At 38.1% G+C, this 18370-nt stretch overlaps 2 long non-coding RNA genes and 1 pseudogene across 4 annotated transcripts in view; 1 reads left to right on the top strand and 2 right to left on the bottom strand.

The window, feature by feature from the left end:
* The window catches only part of LOC309661498 (stearoyl-CoA desaturase 5 pseudogene), a 152510-nt pseudogene that overhangs the window by 114228 nt on the left and 19912 nt on the right, over positions 1-18370 (top strand). The gene's annotated exons all lie outside the window — the stretch shown is intronic.
* Positions 1-18370, bottom strand: part of LOC309661720 — a 145777-nt gene that overhangs the window by 108329 nt on the left and 19078 nt on the right. The gene's annotated exons all lie outside the window — the stretch shown is intronic.
* On the bottom strand, positions 7112-15343 carry LOC309661742. The gene is made up of 3 exons (XR_014264241.1): positions 15001-15343; positions 8735-8826; positions 7112-7224 (listed from the first exon to the last, which is right to left on the bottom strand). It is a non-coding gene; the product is annotated as an uncharacterized lncRNA (long non-coding RNA).

Raw genomic sequence — 18370 nt, 5'->3', positions numbered from 1 at the left:
ATATCCGATACACCATTTACCATAGCCCTAAAATGACTCATCCGAAAGTATCATATTTGCCAGTTTAAAAAACAAACTTTTTTCAAGTTTCTCTCCATGAGTTAGCTATAACTAGCACATCCTCCATGAGTATCTTTTCCTGATGTACTACCGAGTAAAAACTTAATAAAAGCCATAGCCTAGATAAAATATATCATTTTTTCATTTGTGATTAACAGCCTTGGAGGGAGGTTTTTTTTTAAACTGGTCCATTAAATGGGCATATATTTAAATAAAAATTATATAGTTTCTAACTTTAAACTACTCAAAATTTCAAGTACTTTATGTTTCAATTCTATTTCAAATCAGTACACTGAAAATACCCATTACCTGGAAACTAAGGAGAATATTTTTATTTTTTATGGCGAGCCAGACTCCCTATATTATTATTGAAAAGTAAAGTTTCTAATGAACCAGAAAGGAAATTTATTGTAAAGCAACACTCAAACTAAGCACATGTATTATCACACAAGGTTATGTGTACACCTACCAGACATGTGCAATCTCTATGTCAAAGCATTGTTTTCAAAAAGTTAAAAACACAACACGTACAAATATAGAACAAATGCATGCCAAAGAATCATAAACTCATTAATGACTAATCCAGTAAAAGAGCATTTTGAGAAACTAGGAATTTACAGGCATTTATAGAAGAACATTAGAATGAGATTGCTAGGTTACCAAAAAACTGATCAATGTCCTACAGGGCAATAAAACCTTTGTAGTTACCATATGTACCTGAAAAAAAAAAAAAAATCATCAATTTCAGCTTCTAAACTCCAATCAAATAGTAAATGACCAAGTCAGACATGGGTGCATTCTTCTAGGTAATTAAACAATCATGTGGGCCTATTAAACAATGTTCCTGCATAATGTCAAAAGGTCACTCTATCATACCCTCTCTTTTTTTAACTTTTTATTTTACATTGGAGTATAGTTGATTTACAATGTTGTGTTAGTTTTTACAGTATTTACAAGTTGTGTATAACTTTAATTAGCACACAGATTTTAACCTTATGCCATAGAACTCAAACTGGAAAAAACATGTATGATATTTTGAAGGAACGTATTACATATGGTTTCCTGCCTCTCAGAAATAGGTAGACATAAATAATTCCGTTTTTAAAAGTTATTCAATATGATGCAACAGAGCCTATAGCAATCAGCACCGCAACGGGCCCCAGGTAGGCAGATTGAGTGGGGACACTTTGGAAGTTACTCTGAAGAACTTTGTATGTTGAAGCCAAGCCTTTAAAGGCTCTGAAAAGTTAAGTGGGGAGAAGATCCAGAGGTTAATTTCATATTTGTTTTTCAGGATTAGAATTAGAATTGCAGGTAAACCCTGGATCTATTCATTCCAAATTGTTTGAACTCTTTTATACTTTTATAAGTATACTTTTATATTCAAATTCTGATTTTGATTTAAAGGGAAAAATTCAAATTCAAATTTGCTCAGTTAATTGAGATTTTTGTCAGTGAATATGTCCTTTATTTAGTACTCTTGAATGATTTGGGGTTGTTTTTCCAAATCAACTCAAAGGAGCAGACATTCTTGAGCTCCAGTCTTCTCCCCAGAACAGGCTTTCAGGCGTGGGAGGGTCACTGATAATGTGTCTTTAGGGTCATTTTGTTTGTTTGTTTGCTTAAAGAGTCTCCCCCAGTTGCATAAGCTTCAGGACCCTCACAGCTCTAGCCTTGCCTGTCACTCTGTGTTGATAGTCACATGGACTTTGTAAGTTTTTTTGGAGAAAAAAATGTTGTTGTTTTCCCGAAGTTTTCAAAAATATTCTGACCTCAGTATTTCTGGGAAGTTTATTCAAATATGATTTTTAAAAAAAAACCGTCCGTTTACCAGTTTGTTGAAGACTCTTTCCAACAAGTCCAAGCTCCAGTGCTTACTAAATACCTCTCTCCATATTCTATGCTCATTTTCCCCAACATGTTTCACTGAATCACAAATGGATTCCCCATTCACCTGCTCCAGGGGCACATCCTCTGATAGGCTCCCTCCCTAAACCAAGGAACATATTACATATGGTCTAATGCCTTTCAGAAATAGGTAGACATAAGTAATTCAATCTAAATATCAACCAAAATACTGACATTTTCTTATTCAGATTATATCTCTTCTTCCTCCCCAAAGATCTGAAAATTCATAAAGAAACAGTAGATTCACAGGGATAATCCTGATTAACTTGGAGGATTCGACTCACTCTAGAAAACCACTAAGCACACTATTGAGACAAAAAGAAGCCTGCACCAATTAAAACAGCAGCAGGATTTTAGTCCATATTACCCAAGGTGAAAACTTCTTTATGGACTGTATTGTCTTAGCACACATGGCATTACTTGAGATTGACTGTGCTCACATAGCAATAGAATATGTTGATGACACTTAGCAAATAATTACAAAGAATCTGTGCCCATTGAAATGACAGGAGTTCTGACAACCAATACCCTTGAGAAGAGACATTTGATAAACACACTATTAGACATTCACTTAAATCAATTCTCACGACTTTATACGTCTTAGCAGTTGTAGCATTATGTTCAGTTCCTCCATTCTGCAATTCATGTATTTTTATACCAAATTCTTAAGGTTAATCATGTTATTGGGTTAGGATAATTTATACAACAAGTGTCTCACTATTATACGATGTATGTTATTTTTATTTTAAAAGAATAATATTGTGTGATACTATCTATTAGAGGATCATATTAATAAACTTTCATTAAAGATGATACAGTAACACTTTAGCACATAGGAGCCATTGCTCCAGTGAAGAAAGGATTCAAATCTGATACAAATCTTCAAATTGAGGTGCTAATATATTTGCCTAGATCAAGCACTAGGTATTACATGAAGAGCACATGATGTTTGTCTCCCATGCTGGCCAACAAAATGGGCTTGATCTGCTCCCCCAACCAAGGGCAGAGACCTCTCATACATATGCAGGACATAACAGGGAGGAGACATTGTTGGATAAAAACAAATCCTGATTACCACTCCTAGAACAGTGATTCAAGTTGTGTGCCCCACCTGTAGTGGGCCAGAAATACATCTTTTCTTCTCACAACAAGAAGGGCACTTTTGACAGGGGAAGGAAACAAAACAAGACTTCTAGAGAAAATTACAAGTACTGAGATTTAACAAGGTGCGGATGAGTGTGTAACACTCACTAAATTGAACCTCTGGGTCTACAAATATCATCACTTACGTCAAATAATCACCATCAACAGCGGCTGAAATGTCTAACACTGGCTTCAGTCCTTTTCAGAGACTTCAGTCCTTTTTCTTTTCACTGGGGAGTAGAGTTAGGGAGGACAGCAGCTACTAGCTATAGCTGGCACTTTACTTATATGGGGAAAATAATTCAGCTGTAAATTAACTTCCAATTGTGTTGTTCCTTAATCGGGAAAGAGTGAACATTACTCCTCAAAGTGACATGCGATCCAGGAGACAGATTTACAATACTAAATATGCAATCAAAATACTGACATTTTCTTATTCAGATTATATCTCTTCTTCCTCCCCCCCCCCAAAAGATCTGAAAGTTCATAAACAAATAGTAGATTCACAGGGATAATCCTAAAACAGAGAGCTACTGCCCTCTTCCACTTGTGGCTCATGGTAGGAAGTGAGCAAACCAACCACTGTCTGCACAACAACTTCTGGAAAACAGGGCTCTAACTTGGAATCTATATTCTAACTTTCCTCTTGCATTCCATTTAAGAGGATAACTCCATTAGAATAACACTTAAATCTTGAGTAAATACAAAGAGTTCTAGAAGGCAGACCAAGTAGAGATGCACAATTTTTAAATATCAGGTCCTAGAGGATGCTGTCCATTCAACTTGTTTTATCTTCAAAAAGACAGAGAATAAGAGAAAAAAAAAAAAAAGCCCATGTTTTTGGCTATTTAGAAACATTACTCTCGCTCTGTGTAGACTCCTCCTGATTTAAAATTTCCCATTAATTATAAAGATTCGTGTCAAAACATGGATAATTTCTGAGATGTCAAATGTTTCAACCAAGTCCTGTATGAGAGTATGTCTTATGCCAGAACCTCACCCAGGTTGACCTCACCCCCACCCCCCCGCCCCGTCTGACTAATTTACTACTGAGAACCAGTTGTAAATAGAGGAAAAATGTCACTGTATCCTTTTGGGGAGAAGATCTTTACCTTTTTAAAAATTTACATACAGTTCTCATTATTTTATCAGGGCTTAAGAATATTTCATTTTTGTTAGTTTTAAAGTCTTGTCTGAAAAGATTACTTGAGTTCTTAAAACACTTCTTAGGAATAAAAGGTTAGCGATCAAAAGACTTGAGCAAATGCTGGTGTTCGTGATTTCTTGTTGGTAGCCTAAATCCCATCCTGCTGGCAAACTCCTCTTTAGAATTTCTCAAAGGATGGGACAGGACTAAAAGAACCCTCTACCTTGATTTATGTAGTAACAAATTTCAAATATGGGTTTGAAATACCTTGCTTGTATATACATCTACACATACAAACAAACACCTCCCAAATATTCGAGAGTTAAGGAAAAATCCAATTGGTCAAATTAGCTAATCTAGACTATAATAAGATTCATTCACCATTACTTCTACTGCTACAAAGGATACTGTCAAATGAGATTAGCAAGCAATTATCAAACACAGTTTGTGTACCCTCTATGAATCTTTAAGTCTGCAAAGACATTTAAATATATACTTGACACTTGAACAACTATAGTAGCCATCTTTGCAGTGATCAAGGACTCTATAGTATCTAAAATGTTCTTAGCCATGCAAATTTACATAGGTACTTTTAACTTACTGAACTTTTAATCAGAGTACTAAACACATCTAAATAAAACAGAGGCTGAAAAGTGAAAACTAGCATTGACATTTGAAGAGTCAGCCAGAGACCCAGACGAACTGAGCTTAGAGATATATTCAATTCAGAAAAGGCTATCTGCCTGGATATTCAGACATGGAGCACCTCAGAGCATGTGACTCTTAAAAAAGATGCTCAGTATGAAGAACATGATACCTCTGCGGATTTCAGGGAATAAAATACAAACAGAAAATAAAGAAATATCAAAATAACTGATCTTGCAATGTCCTGTAATCACAACTAAGGAGACAAGAAAGGCAGCACAGCACTCTGCTTCTCTTATAAGGGAAGGATTTTTGAAGCCATGTTTCCTTTAAGTAAGAGTGACCTCTGGTGACTTTTTAATTGCACCTCAGTGTACTATGTTAAATTATTCTACAATTCTTTTATACTAGCAAATCATTTAGTACTACATTTTAAATGTCTTAGCAAAGTGATAAATGCTTTACCGCAGGACCTAAGGATTTCATGTAAATGCCTCCATTTTAATTAATTCATGGAAATTGTGCCCAAAGCTAAATTAAAATTCTGTCTGAAACACGGGGCAGTATTTTCTTAAAGGAGACTAAGGCTCATTTTCAGGAGTGACTCATATAATATGGCATTAAATCAGCTGATACTAAATGATGACAACACAAACTTATCACAGCCTCGGGGCATATATGGATGAATGCTGGAAGGGTAACTATTTGTACAATATGCTTTTCACTTTAGCACAAACTTCCTGGTAAGGGCGGAGTTCCCCAGCCCACCCCACCCCCAGATAAAACTGGATACCCAGCAGCAAGGTCGGTTTCTAACATGCCTACTAGCACTTTCTTGAAATGCATAATAGCTTGCCTTACTCCCTACAACCTGATTTAAAAAATTTTTTGAGGGGGATGGGGTGTGGATGTAAGATTAACGGGGCTTTCTTCCAATCCCTCAAGGAAAGAAAAGCCCTATGATGGAGATTTCAATCTGAATAACACTTCGAAAACTTTTTCCGATTTCCAGATTAAAATGCCTTGAGGTCGGCTGAATCAATTTGGCTAGCATCTTTAGATCAGACTCACATTGCCAGTCCAGAACTGAGAGGTTAATACATCTTCACTGAACCAACAAAATGAGAAACACAGCACATCACAATATACGAGCATGTGCACTTGCAAATGAACCTGAATGGCAGGTTATGTTTTTCCTTTAAGCAAAAGCCTTCTAATTCTGAGGGGTCTATCCTTCTCGTAATTCTGGGGACTAACCAGGTTTGCCGCCTGGGCTCTGCTGCGGAACCTGCCCGCCGCTGCAGCGCCCCAGTTCTTGGTACCCGATTCCGCAGGGCGCCAACTGCAAACATCTACGCTAATGCAGGACCCGGCCAGGTCGGCCAACGATTTCCTTTCTGACATAAATCCTGCAAAATGTATTCATAGTAAAAAGAAATAAATGACATATTGGCATGCTCTTCTGTCTTCATCTCCTGCTATTCTCTCTCTCTGGTCTCTCTCCACCTCAATATTCTCATGCTAATTTTAGGTTTTACTAGAACTTGAGCTTTCTCAATGAATATTCAAAACAACAGCACACAGACAAAATTCACCTCACAGACAAGTCAAAACAGGCTTTGTGTATTACAGACTTGACAAGTGGAAAAACCATTGTAAACCATCCTATCCAAGCGTTGGGACTTTGCGATGTTTTTTAAATGCCTCATTTTCAGAGGCAGACCAGTGATTCCATTTGTAAAATTCAATTTTTTTTAAAAAAAACACGAATTCTCAGTTGCCAGTATAAGTTTTAAAAGATTTGCTGTACTCACAAGTATTCCCTGCTGCTAATGTACTCCAGGGCTGGGCAGACAAAAGAAACAGCATCCTGAGACAGGCTCCCGCGGCGGAGTCCATGTTCACAGTCGCCGGGGCTCCCCACCCCAAAACCCAAGGTGTCCAGACAGCTGCTCTGAGCCGGAGTCTGCAAGCTCCCTCCCGCTCGGGGTAGCTAGCGCTCCCTCCTCCGGGCTCGGCGAACCCGCGCAGCCCGCGGGGCGGGAGCCCCAACCTGCAGCCACACCCCCACCCCACCCCCACCCGCTCCCTCCGCGCTACGAGCTCCACGCGTCCCGGGCGCTCCTGACGGTGGCGGGAGGAAGTGCGAGTCAAGTCGGTGAAGGTCTTCAACCTGCGCTCGCTCCGAATCCGAATCCGAATCCGCGGTCCTAGCTCCTTCACCGGCAGGTTTCCCACTCTGAACAGCTGAGCAGGTCAGTGGACTTCAGTCTGAGACCGAGCTTCACCACGCTGATGATGCTTGAGCATTAACACCGATGCTAGGAAAAATGTGAGTTTCTTTTTTTTTGGTTGAAAAGAAGTTAGGACAAGTAACTAACCCGGTTTGAAGAAAATATTTACATGTACTGAGAACTGTTGTAAAAAAGACTGCTTTTGTTTTCTCAACTCATTTAATGATTCATATTTAAAAATAAAAACCTAAAGAACCTTATTATGGTAATCATTTCGAAATATATACGGTTATATATACAGTGTTATGTGTCAAAATACATCTCAATAAAGCTGGAAAAAATTAAAATTAAAAAATAATTAATTAAAACACCGACCCGACTTCTACTATAATGTCAGCATTTCATTATGTATATTCCTACTTGGAGATTTGAGAATTGTGGTCAGCAGATATATAAAACTAAAAACTGGCATCCTGGGAGAAGGAATCTTACTCCAAATATCATCACGGAAGTGACCTTATGTTAAGTAGGTAAACTGAATACACTTAATTGAAGAATGAAGAGTTTTGAATCAACTTCTATATACTGTATGTGTATTCCTTTCCATTCAAATTCTTTAATACAGTTACCCAAAAGTTCATATTGAAAAATGATGGAATATAAAAGGCATCTTAAATAAATAAATAAATGGATAGATAAATAAATGGATAGATAGATAGGCAGATAAATAGATAAATTGTTTCCGAGTATACAGATAGAGGCCTGATGGCCCATGGAGGAAGAAGGATTTCAAGATCCATGACCTTGAGGTAAGTCACATGGCCTCCTCTACTTCCTAAAGAGGCCGCCAGCAGATGTAAATGAAGGAGGGATGAGCATGGCATCACTAGGATCAATACTCTCCTAAAACTGTGACCAGACTCATGACAAATGTGCTGAGACTTAGGAACAGTGTCCAGGCATTCTTGCACCATCCAAAGTGATCAGAATATGAAAGTAACTTTAACCTTGAGTAGGGCATTCATTATATGCCTGAGAACAAAGCAGAAAAGCTGTTTTTATTATTTCTATTCTGCAACCTGGGTAAAAAACAAAAACAGGAATAGAAAATGTAAATAGCTTGGCAAGGCCACAGAATTTACAAGTAGAATTTGACCCAAATATGTAGATTCTGATCCCAACTTTCCAGCTTTCTCCACTCCTACTCAGGGCCCCTGGGAATCAGGAACTCTTCCCACCCACCCCATCAATCAGCAGTCCTGGGAAACACTGAGCAAAGCTTGCTCGGAGGGTGCATTTAGAACCTTGAAAAAAGCCACAAGCGGTAGAGTGACCTTCATTTATTAGTCAGACATTTTCCTAGTGCCTAATACATGTCCCAGAACCTGAATATGGTATTTCTAATTTATAAAGCAAATATAAATTAATGATTTACATTAAGTGTCTAATATTTGTTAAAGCCTATACAACAGACAGTCTGTGTGTGTGTGTCTGTGTGTGTGTCTGTGTGTGTGTGTGTGTGTAATCTAAATAAATGGTCACAGCATTCCTTTGAAGTAAATGTTACTATGCCAATTTAATGGATAGACAGACTAACCTCAGAGAGTTTAATGGATGTGTCACAAAGCAAGCCAGACTTGGACCAGGTCAGCTGAGCTCTGAAACCCCTTCTCACTGGCCCTCAGGTCTCTGAAACAGAAAAGTTGTCACCTGCGAAAACTCTATTCAGTTGTTCATGGGAAATCCATTTAAAATGGGTTAGAAGGCGCCTCAATAATTGATGTCAATTAAAACCAAAAAGGGCAATGCTGGTAAATTACTTGAGCAGACATTCAGGATGGATTTTCCAAGTCAGAGATGAAACAGCCCACGAGGGATTGAGATTTGCAGGCAGATGTCCTTGTGCGGTGCACAGCATTGACCACTGGACAGCACTGGGGCTGTTACATGATCTTCCAAGACAAGGGCAGCCCCAGGTGAGGAGGTTTGAAGAGACCAGGCAAAGCAGGGCCCAAAGCAGGGACTTGCTAGCAGACAGCTGATGCGACTCCTGGTTTTACCCCTTTCCAGCTGCCTTCTTTCGCTGGAGACTTCGTGGCTTTGTGCTTCACTTTTCTTGTGTGTAGAATGGTGATGATAGCCAGTCATAGAGCCATTATGAAATTACAGGTCTGAAACCCCCACAAAGGGATGGAAACTGCTGAGCATTCCACGTACCAGCCCCAGAGCTGCCCTGGGAGTTGGTACCCACCCGTGAGACCCGCGGCAGCTGCTCAGCATCTGTGATCCTCAGCTTCGTTGTCTGTTTCATAAGATAATAGAAGTCTTACCAGCAGACAACTGATCCAAGGGTTACAGGAGAAAATGAATGTCAAGTACTTAACACCATGCTCATCCACAGGGCGCTGGATCAGGTAGGCTGATGCTAGAGCTCCAGGCTCAGAGGAGAAAGGATGCCTAACGGGACCGCCAAGGCCTCCAAGCTAAATCCCTGCAGGTCACGGGCAGTCCGCTGCATTCTGTGACCTGTTTCCACAGCCCTTTGCTCTTTTATGTAAGAAAGATGACAGATAATCAACAAGGACCTACTGTATAGCACAGGGAACTCTACTCAACATTCTGTCATAATGTATATGGGAAAAGAATCTGTAAAAGAATGGATACATGTATATGTATAACTGAATCACTTTGCTGTACAACTGAAACTAACACAATATTGTAAATCAGCTATACTCCAATATAAAATTAAATTAAATTTTAAAAAATCAAAACAAAGGAAAGGTGAACAAAAGTGTAGATCTAATCTTGCACATTTCTATAAGTGATGATTCAAACCCCACAAATCACACACGCGCATATATGTATGTGTCTGCAGAGTTCACACCAAACACAAAAGAGAACTTGAAATCAGCACACGTCACAAATAAAAGACAAGAAATCAACTTCCGATGTTCAGAAGTGTGTGGACCCTCATATGTGTAAGTGCAGACAGGCTGCCTAGGAAAGTATATTCTAAGTGAAACTACACCCTTGGCATTTCCTGACCAAAGTCTTCTGTTTTCCTGCTCACCTGGGAGCAGTCTGTGCACTCAGGATTCCCTACCGAGAAGGGGAAGGATCAACTCACCCCACCCGAATGAAATCCTTTCTCAATGCTCTCCATAGATCAAAACATGACTCCATTCATTTTTCTTCTTTATTCAGCAGTTTTCTCCCTGTAAATTATTTCTGCGTGTTTTATCTAAATCTGGGAATACATTTAACTTTACTCTTGTAATGGGAACAGATTTATCATTAAATCCTCTGAAAGAATACTGTGAATAAAATATAATAGTATTTCTATTAGGAGTCATTTTTCCCATAAGCCCCCAGGCAACAAATCCTGAAGAACGATTATGGAGAGACAGACTGCAGGGAGAAGAATTGTCACATGTGTGATAAAAAACACGCTGCACGGTGTCTTTGCAGGTTATCTCTGATGAGCTATGTTCCCTATAACTAGCCCTTGGAAGCCCTGGTTTTAACAACCAAAGGATTATGCATCTAATTACATAAATCTCAGCTAGAGAATAGTCAGCCTCATATTGTTATCCGAAAAACTAAGTTTGCCTCTTGGTGGGTGTCGAGCCAAAAGACACAACCAAGACAAAGAGTGAGAGAAGGAAGGATTTGTTACTTGCAGCAAGTAAGTAGAACACCAGGGATCTTTCCCAAAGCGGTGTCTCCCCAAACAGCAAAACTGGGGAAGTTTTAAGCTAAGGGTACATGTATATTCATGAAAGGACTTGGGAGGTAGGCAGAGCCCAGGCTTTAGTTGATTGAAATCCGGAGGGTCAGAAAAGGTCAACGCCATCATCCCTTAGGTTCCGTTTGACCTGGTGCTTGAGTGCTTCAGGCTAATCTTTACCATGGAAACAGAACTGCAAGTCTTTACAACTGATACATTATTACTAGTGCTACTTCTCTTGCCTGATAACAGTCAGCATTCTTGTTTTCCCTTAAGATCCTTCATTACTGAGACCTGTTCAAGGGCAAGCACTCTGGCCAGGCTTAGATCACAAAATGGCTTGTACTAAATTAATAGGTGTTCTCTTATGTCCAGAAAGCCATGCCTGGTTTTCTTTCTCCATAGACCCCCTACCTTATCTGCTCATACTATTTCTTTCCAATTCAGCCCATTTCAACCCAGTAGGACTTTTGGGGACTAACAAACACTGGTATCTAAGATAGAACAAACCACAACTAAGAACTTGAAGTATAAAAGCAATACTGCATGGTATTTCCAAAAGTGCTTAATAAACATTTCACAGGATTGTGCATAAACAACACACTTTTCCTGACATTCTGGCACAAGTAGAATCAGAGAGGCTTAACGTTAAAATGAAGTGCAGAGTCAGCTGTCCAGCATTCTACCCAATTCAAGCACCAGAGTCTCCAATAGCATCTTGCACACATGTCCACTGATGGCAGCAGCTGAGGTGCATACATATAGAGAAAAGGGAGATTCTAGAACTTCCTTCTATCATATCACAAAGAAGGATAAATTCACAGAATCAACTACATGAGTGTCCAGGAAAAAAAATTCTTTTTTTTTTTTAAACTTTTTAAATTGAGATATATTATACCCTTTAAACAAAATTTCTAATTTTATGAAAGGCATAAAAGGTCACAATTTTTCTTTACTCCTTTGGGGTAGGAAGAGGGAGGCAGAGTTGAGTGCATCCTTAAAAGTCCTTTTCTAATTTAAAATTAAAATCAACATCTGATCTTGACCTAAGAATTTTTCTATTGAGGTATAATTGACATAGAACACTATATTAGTTTCAGGTGTACAATTCAATGATTTGACATTTGTGTGTATTGCAAAATGAACATCACAGTAAATCTGGTTACCATCAATCACCATACACAGTCACAGATTTTTTTCTTTCTTCTTGTGATGAGAACTTTTAAGATTTACTTGCAGCAACTTGTAAATATGCAATACAGTATTAATAACTATATTCACCATGCTATACATTACATCCCTGTGGCTTATTTATTTTATAACTGGAAATTTGTACCTTTTGAACCCCCTTCACTCATGTCACCTACTTCCCACCCCCATCCCCACCCCCCCAGTCTGGCAACCAACTATCTCTTCTCTGTATTTATGAGCTCCTTTTTTTTCTTTTTAAGATTACTCATATCAGTGAGACCAGAGGTTATCTTTCTCTAACTTATTTCACTTAGCATAATGCTCTCGAAGTCCCTCCATGTTGTCACAAATGGCACAATTTCCTTTTTCTTAATGGCTCAATAGTATTCCAGTGTGTGTATCACATTTTTTTATCCATTCACCCATCAATGAACACTGAAGTTGTTCCCATGTCTTAACTATTGTAAATAATTCTGTAATAAACATGGGTGTGCATATATCTTTTGGAGTTAGTGTTTTCATTTTCTTTGTACAAATACACAGAAGTGAAATTGCTGGATCATATGGTAGTCCCAGTTTTGATCTTTTGAGGAAACTCCATGCTATTTTCCATACTGTCTGTACCAATTTACATTCCCACCAAGAGTGCACAAGTGTCTCCTTCTCTTCATATCCTTGCCAACACTTGTTATTTCTTACCTTTTGATGATAATCATACAAACAGGTGTGAAGTGATATCTCATTGTGGTTTCGATTTGCATTTCCCTGATGATTAGTGACGTTGAACATCTTTTCCTATACCTGTTGGTCAACTGTATGTGTTCTTTGGAAAAATGTCTATTCAGATCCTTTGCCCATTTTTAATTAGATTGTTTGTTTGCTATTGAGTTGTGCGAGATCTTTATATATATTAGATATTAGCCCATTATCAGATACATGATTTGCAAATATTTCTCCCATTCAATTGGTTGCCTTTTCATTTTGTTGATGGTTTCCTTTACTGTACAAAAGCTTTTTAGTTTGATGTAGTCTCACTTGTTTATTTTTACTTTTATTGCCTTTGCTTTTGGTGTCATATCCAAAAAATCATGGCCATGACCAATGTCCAGGAGCTTACCGTATATGTTTTCTTCTAGGAGTTTTATGATTTCAGGTCTTAAATTCAAGTCTTTATTCCATTTTGAGTTAATTTTTGTATGGTGTAAGGTAGTAGTCTAGTTTTATTCTTTTGCATGTGGCTGTCCAGTTTTGCCAACACCATTTGTTGAACAGACTGTCCTTTCCCCATTGTATATTCTTGGCTCCTTTGTCATAAATTAAGTGACCATATATGTGTGCGTTTATTTCTGAGCTCTCTATTCTGCTCCATTCATCAATGTGCCTCTTTTTATACCAATACCATACCATAGTTTTGTAATATAACTTACAATCAGGAAGCATGATGCTTCCAGCTTTGTTCTCTCTTAAGATTGCTTTGGTTATTCAGGGTGTTTTGTGGTTCCTTACACATTTTAGGATTTTTTTGCTCTGTTTCTGTGTAAAATGCCATTGGAATTTTGATAGGGATTGAATTGAATCTGTAGATTGCTTCTGGTAGTATGGACAGTTTAACAATATTAACTCTTCTAATCTTTGAGCCACAGAATATCTTTCCATTTATTTGTGTCTCCTTCAGTTACTTTCATCAGTGTCTTATAGTTTGCAATGTACAGGTCTTTCACCTCCATGGTTAAATTTATTCATAGGTATTTTATTCTTTTGATGCAATTGTGAGTGGTATTGTTTTATTACTAGCATATAGAAATGCAACCAATTTTTGTATATTGATTTTGTATTCTGCAACATTACTAAAGTTGTTTATTAGTTCTAACAGTGTTTTTTTGGTGGAGTCTTTAGGGTTTTCTATATATAATATCATGTCATCTGCAAATATTGACAATTTTACTTCTTCCTTTCCAGCTGGGTGCTGCTGATTTCCTTTTTTTTTTTTTTTGCCTAATTACTCTGACTAGGACTTCTAATACTATGTTGAATAAAAGTGGCGAGAGTGGGCATCTTTCTCTTATTCTTGATCTTAGAGGAAAAGCACAGAGTATGACATCAGCTATGGGCTTCTCATATACGGCCTTTATTGTGTTATAACCAATTTGATTTTATTGCACAGAATTGAATCTAAATTCAACCATAAGCATTTTAATGATTATCATTAAAAGTCTTTTTAAATTGAAAGCAAGACTGAGAACTCGTAATAGTGCTGGTTAATTAAAAAAACACACCTTTAAGGATTAAGTTTATTCCATAATTCCAGTGATATTTTTTTAGGCTGAAGTACTGATGAGTGAAGTACTCCAATGTAGAGGAATCTTGAAAATACTCTGAGTGAAATTAGTTAGTCATAAGGAACCATATATTATATGAGCCCATTGATATGAAATGTCAAAAAGGACAAACCTATAGAGACAGAAAGTAGATGAGTGTTTGCTTGGGGCTGTGGGAGATGGGAGAATTGTAGGCTAGAAAAAGAAAGATTTCTTTTTTTGGAAATTGATAAAATTTCCAAAATTTTTTTTATCAATAAAATTGATAAAATAGATTGTGGAGATGAATGCACAACTCTGTGAATATACAAAAAAACAATTGATTTGGACACTTTAAGTAGGTGAATTGTACAGTAGGTGAATTATATCTCAAAGCTGTTTTTAAAAAGGAATACAGAAACTCTAGAAAAACATTGAATCCATTGACATCTACTTTACCACACTATTCCAAATAGAAATGTAACTGAAAAATGGGAGTTAAAAAACATAAGCAGCAATATCCGTTATTTACTGCCATAATAATGCTGTGAATCAACCAGAAACCTCAGTGGCAGACACCACTTTACTGAGCTCAGGGGTCTCAAGACCACACTCTTGGCTCAGCAGGTGTTCTGGTCTCCTGCGCACCTGCCTTGGGGAGGCTGTTGTCCGCTGATGGAGAATGGCCCCATCTGAGATGACTGGACTTGTGTATCATTGCGCAGCAAACAAACCCAGGCACCTCTCACCGCGGTGGCACAGAACTAAGAGAAGAAGCAGAAAAATACAAGTCTGTTCTGATCTTCGTGTGTCACATCAGCTGGCATTCCATTGACCGAAGTAAATCTCATAACCTAACTCGGGATCAAGGGTCGGGAGAACAGATTCTGCCTCTTCAGTAAAAGGAGCTGAAAAGCCATGTGGCAAAGAGGGTGAATCCAGGAGCGTGAAGAATGAGGACCATTTAGACCTCAGTCTCTGCCCAGCACAGGGTATTTGTGATGGAAGAAAAGTGAGCAGAAATTAAATATTTGCCATCTGGCAGCTTCACTTTCTCACCATTTTCACTTAAAATTGTATCAGAGGGCTTCCCTGGTGGCGCAGTGGTTGAGAATCTGCCTGCTAATGCAGGGGACACGGGTTCGAGCCCTGGTCTGGGAAGATCCCACATGCTGCCGAGCAACTAGGCCCGTGAGCCACAACTACTGAGCCTGCGCTTCTGGAGCCTGTGCTCCGCAACGAGAGAGGCCACGATAGTGAGAGGCCCGCGCACCGCGATGAAGAGTGGCCCCCGCTTGCCGCAACTAGAGAAAGCCCGTGCACAGAAACGAAGACCCAACATAGCAATCAATCAATCAATCAATTAAAAAAAAACAAAAGACTCCTCATTTCCTCCTCTTCCCCTTTAAAAAAGAAAAAAAAATTGTATCAGAAACTTTGAAATATCTTTCTGTTTCATCGTGATTTAGATAATAGAAACATTTAACATTTTTGTAATTTAGCTCAAATAATGGCTGCATAATTCAAGTAGATTCAAAAGCAAATACAATCTAACTTATAATAGCAAGTTTTGATATAAATGCCACTGGATGATACTGTGAGTATGTGACATGAGCTGGATGACTTGCTTTTTAATTATAGGAACTTTTAGCTTTTGCAAAGATAACTACTTTTTAAAATGCTTTTCTAGATGTTCTTGTCTTATCACAGAAATACATTCTTATATGTACATGTATAATTCGCATAGAGAAGTGTTAATAACAACTCCCTACACACACACACACACACACACACACACACACTTCCATTGCTCTATTGTTATGTCATTGACATAACTGATGAAAACTAGTTTCCTTCATGTCCATACACACATTTATAGGATTAGGTTCATTTTCCTTGTATTGTAATTACAATATGATGTTATTCCTCAGCTTGAACTAGATTAAAATGTTGCATTTGTATTTTTCATTTCCATGTGGAAAATGAAATCTTATTTTTGCCTGTCAGTCTAAAACCACTTTGAATCGTAAATTGGTCTCCTATGGTAAACCTTTAAGACCTCTTTTTTTTGTTGCTGTAACCTTTTCTACATGGTGGACTTTATTAGTTACATTAATTAAATAACAAATGCCCACCTTATTGAGCTGGGTATGCTTTAATCCACAGGCACAAATCAAAAGAAAGAAATGATTATAACATTAGAGTTAAAAAACAAAAAGCTTTGGTTGATTTTTTTGTAAAGAATGGTTTAAAAGGAACCTAAAGTCGTTCCTTTATTTGAAGGCTTAAGTAATTGTACCTGCCAGGTAATAGACGAGAGGGAGGCCTCTCACTTACCCCCCCCCCCCCTTTTGTGTGTTTCAATTACTGGGAAGGTTAATGGTGCTGAACAGCTGAGGTATGAAGGCACCTTTCATTATCTTCCCCATCAGAAGTCCCCAGAGCCCTTTCACCTTCCCTCGTGTTTATGGGAAAAGACAGTGTTCTCTCACAGCCCAGAGTACATGAGAACCAACTTCTCACAGCCTAGCAGATCTTTGCCAACATTTTCTGGAAAATAATTCTGCCCCTTTCAGAGCCAGCGTGCAATGTAATTTGAACGCAAATACCAACATCATTTAGAATGACTGAAATAATACCTTGATCTTGTGACTTGTATAGTCTCATTCTTCTAAATTTTAACTTTAATGAGGCTTATTTATTAAGCAAGTACAGAGTATATGGGCAGAATTTTTCTTTGAATATTTTATATTGAATGAATTGAAATAATTGGGATGTTAAAGGACTAGGGAATGATAATGAACATGTATGCACTGAAGCATTTACTCTGTACTAGGTAGGTTCTCTTCTGTATCATATCCCTTTAAGACCCCTCTTCTCTGAATATCGTCCTCCATGTTGACTCCATCAGGATTCACTTACCTAGAAACAATAGGTAACCTGTGACCAGGGCAGATGTTCAGGGAATGGAAAGGAAATTACGGCTCCACCAAACCTCTCTTGCACAAGTACAGATGTGTTTGTATTTAGCCTGAGACAAAAACTTTGTTCCTTTTCCTTCATTATTGTTCCTAACATGCAACAAAGGCAATTGTAGGAAAGGCAGTGTGGCCCTAAATTCCCCCTCAGCTGATCTTTAAGAACTTCAGACATTTTCCAAAGAAGATTTTGATCTAGGGAAGGACATCAAGCTCCAAATTAAGGTGGAATATGTGGGAAAAAGGTCACTGGGATAGGGTTGCCAGGTAAAATACACCATGCCCAGATAAATTTGAATTTCATATAAATATATAGTTTGGGAGACATACTTACAATCAACAAATATAAATCTGGCAACCTAACATTGCACTGCACGGTATAGATGGCAGATGATTTTAAAAAGGAGGGTCATGGGGATATAAAAAAAGAATGTGAAACTCAAAGTTTTTTCGAGGGTAAGGGTCAACAAACTGGCATGAGGTCCAAATCTGCTTTGTTCCTGTCTAAACAATGTTTCATTGAAACACTGCCACACCCATTCATTAAGTACAGTCCAAGGCTGCTTTCACTCTGCAGTGGCAGCGTTCAGGAGTTGCAGGCCCACAGAGCCTAAATATTTACTATCTGGCCCTTTAACCAAATAATAAAAAATAAAAAGTCCCAGTTAAACTGCTAAAATTACAATTGTCATTCTAAATACTAACTATTTCCCCTCTCTGATGAAAGGCTTCTTTCCATAGGCGTGCCTGATATTATAAAGCTGAAAATATGTAGGCTTTTAAATAAGTAATATTATTCTACTCAGTGGATTTAAACATAAGGCAATATTGTCACTTCAAGAAAAATAAAAAGAGCTTTGAGAATTTTTTCCATATGTCCACATTTGTGTTTCACAACTCCAGACCACCTAATGCAAACTTTCATTTCTCAGCAAAATGAAGCAGAGAATATTACAAAAGACTCAGCGATGTCAAATCCAGCCACCAGTTAGATCTTCCAATTTTCAGTACAACATTTCCTGCCAGATGTGGCTCAATGT

Source organism: Balaenoptera physalus, assembly GCF_965194825.1.
Source record: "Balaenoptera physalus genome assembly, chromosome: 5".
NCBI classification, from domain to species: Eukaryota; Metazoa; Chordata; class Mammalia; order Artiodactyla; family Balaenopteridae; genus Balaenoptera; species Balaenoptera physalus.
This window is presented reverse-complemented; position numbering and strand designations above follow the sequence as displayed.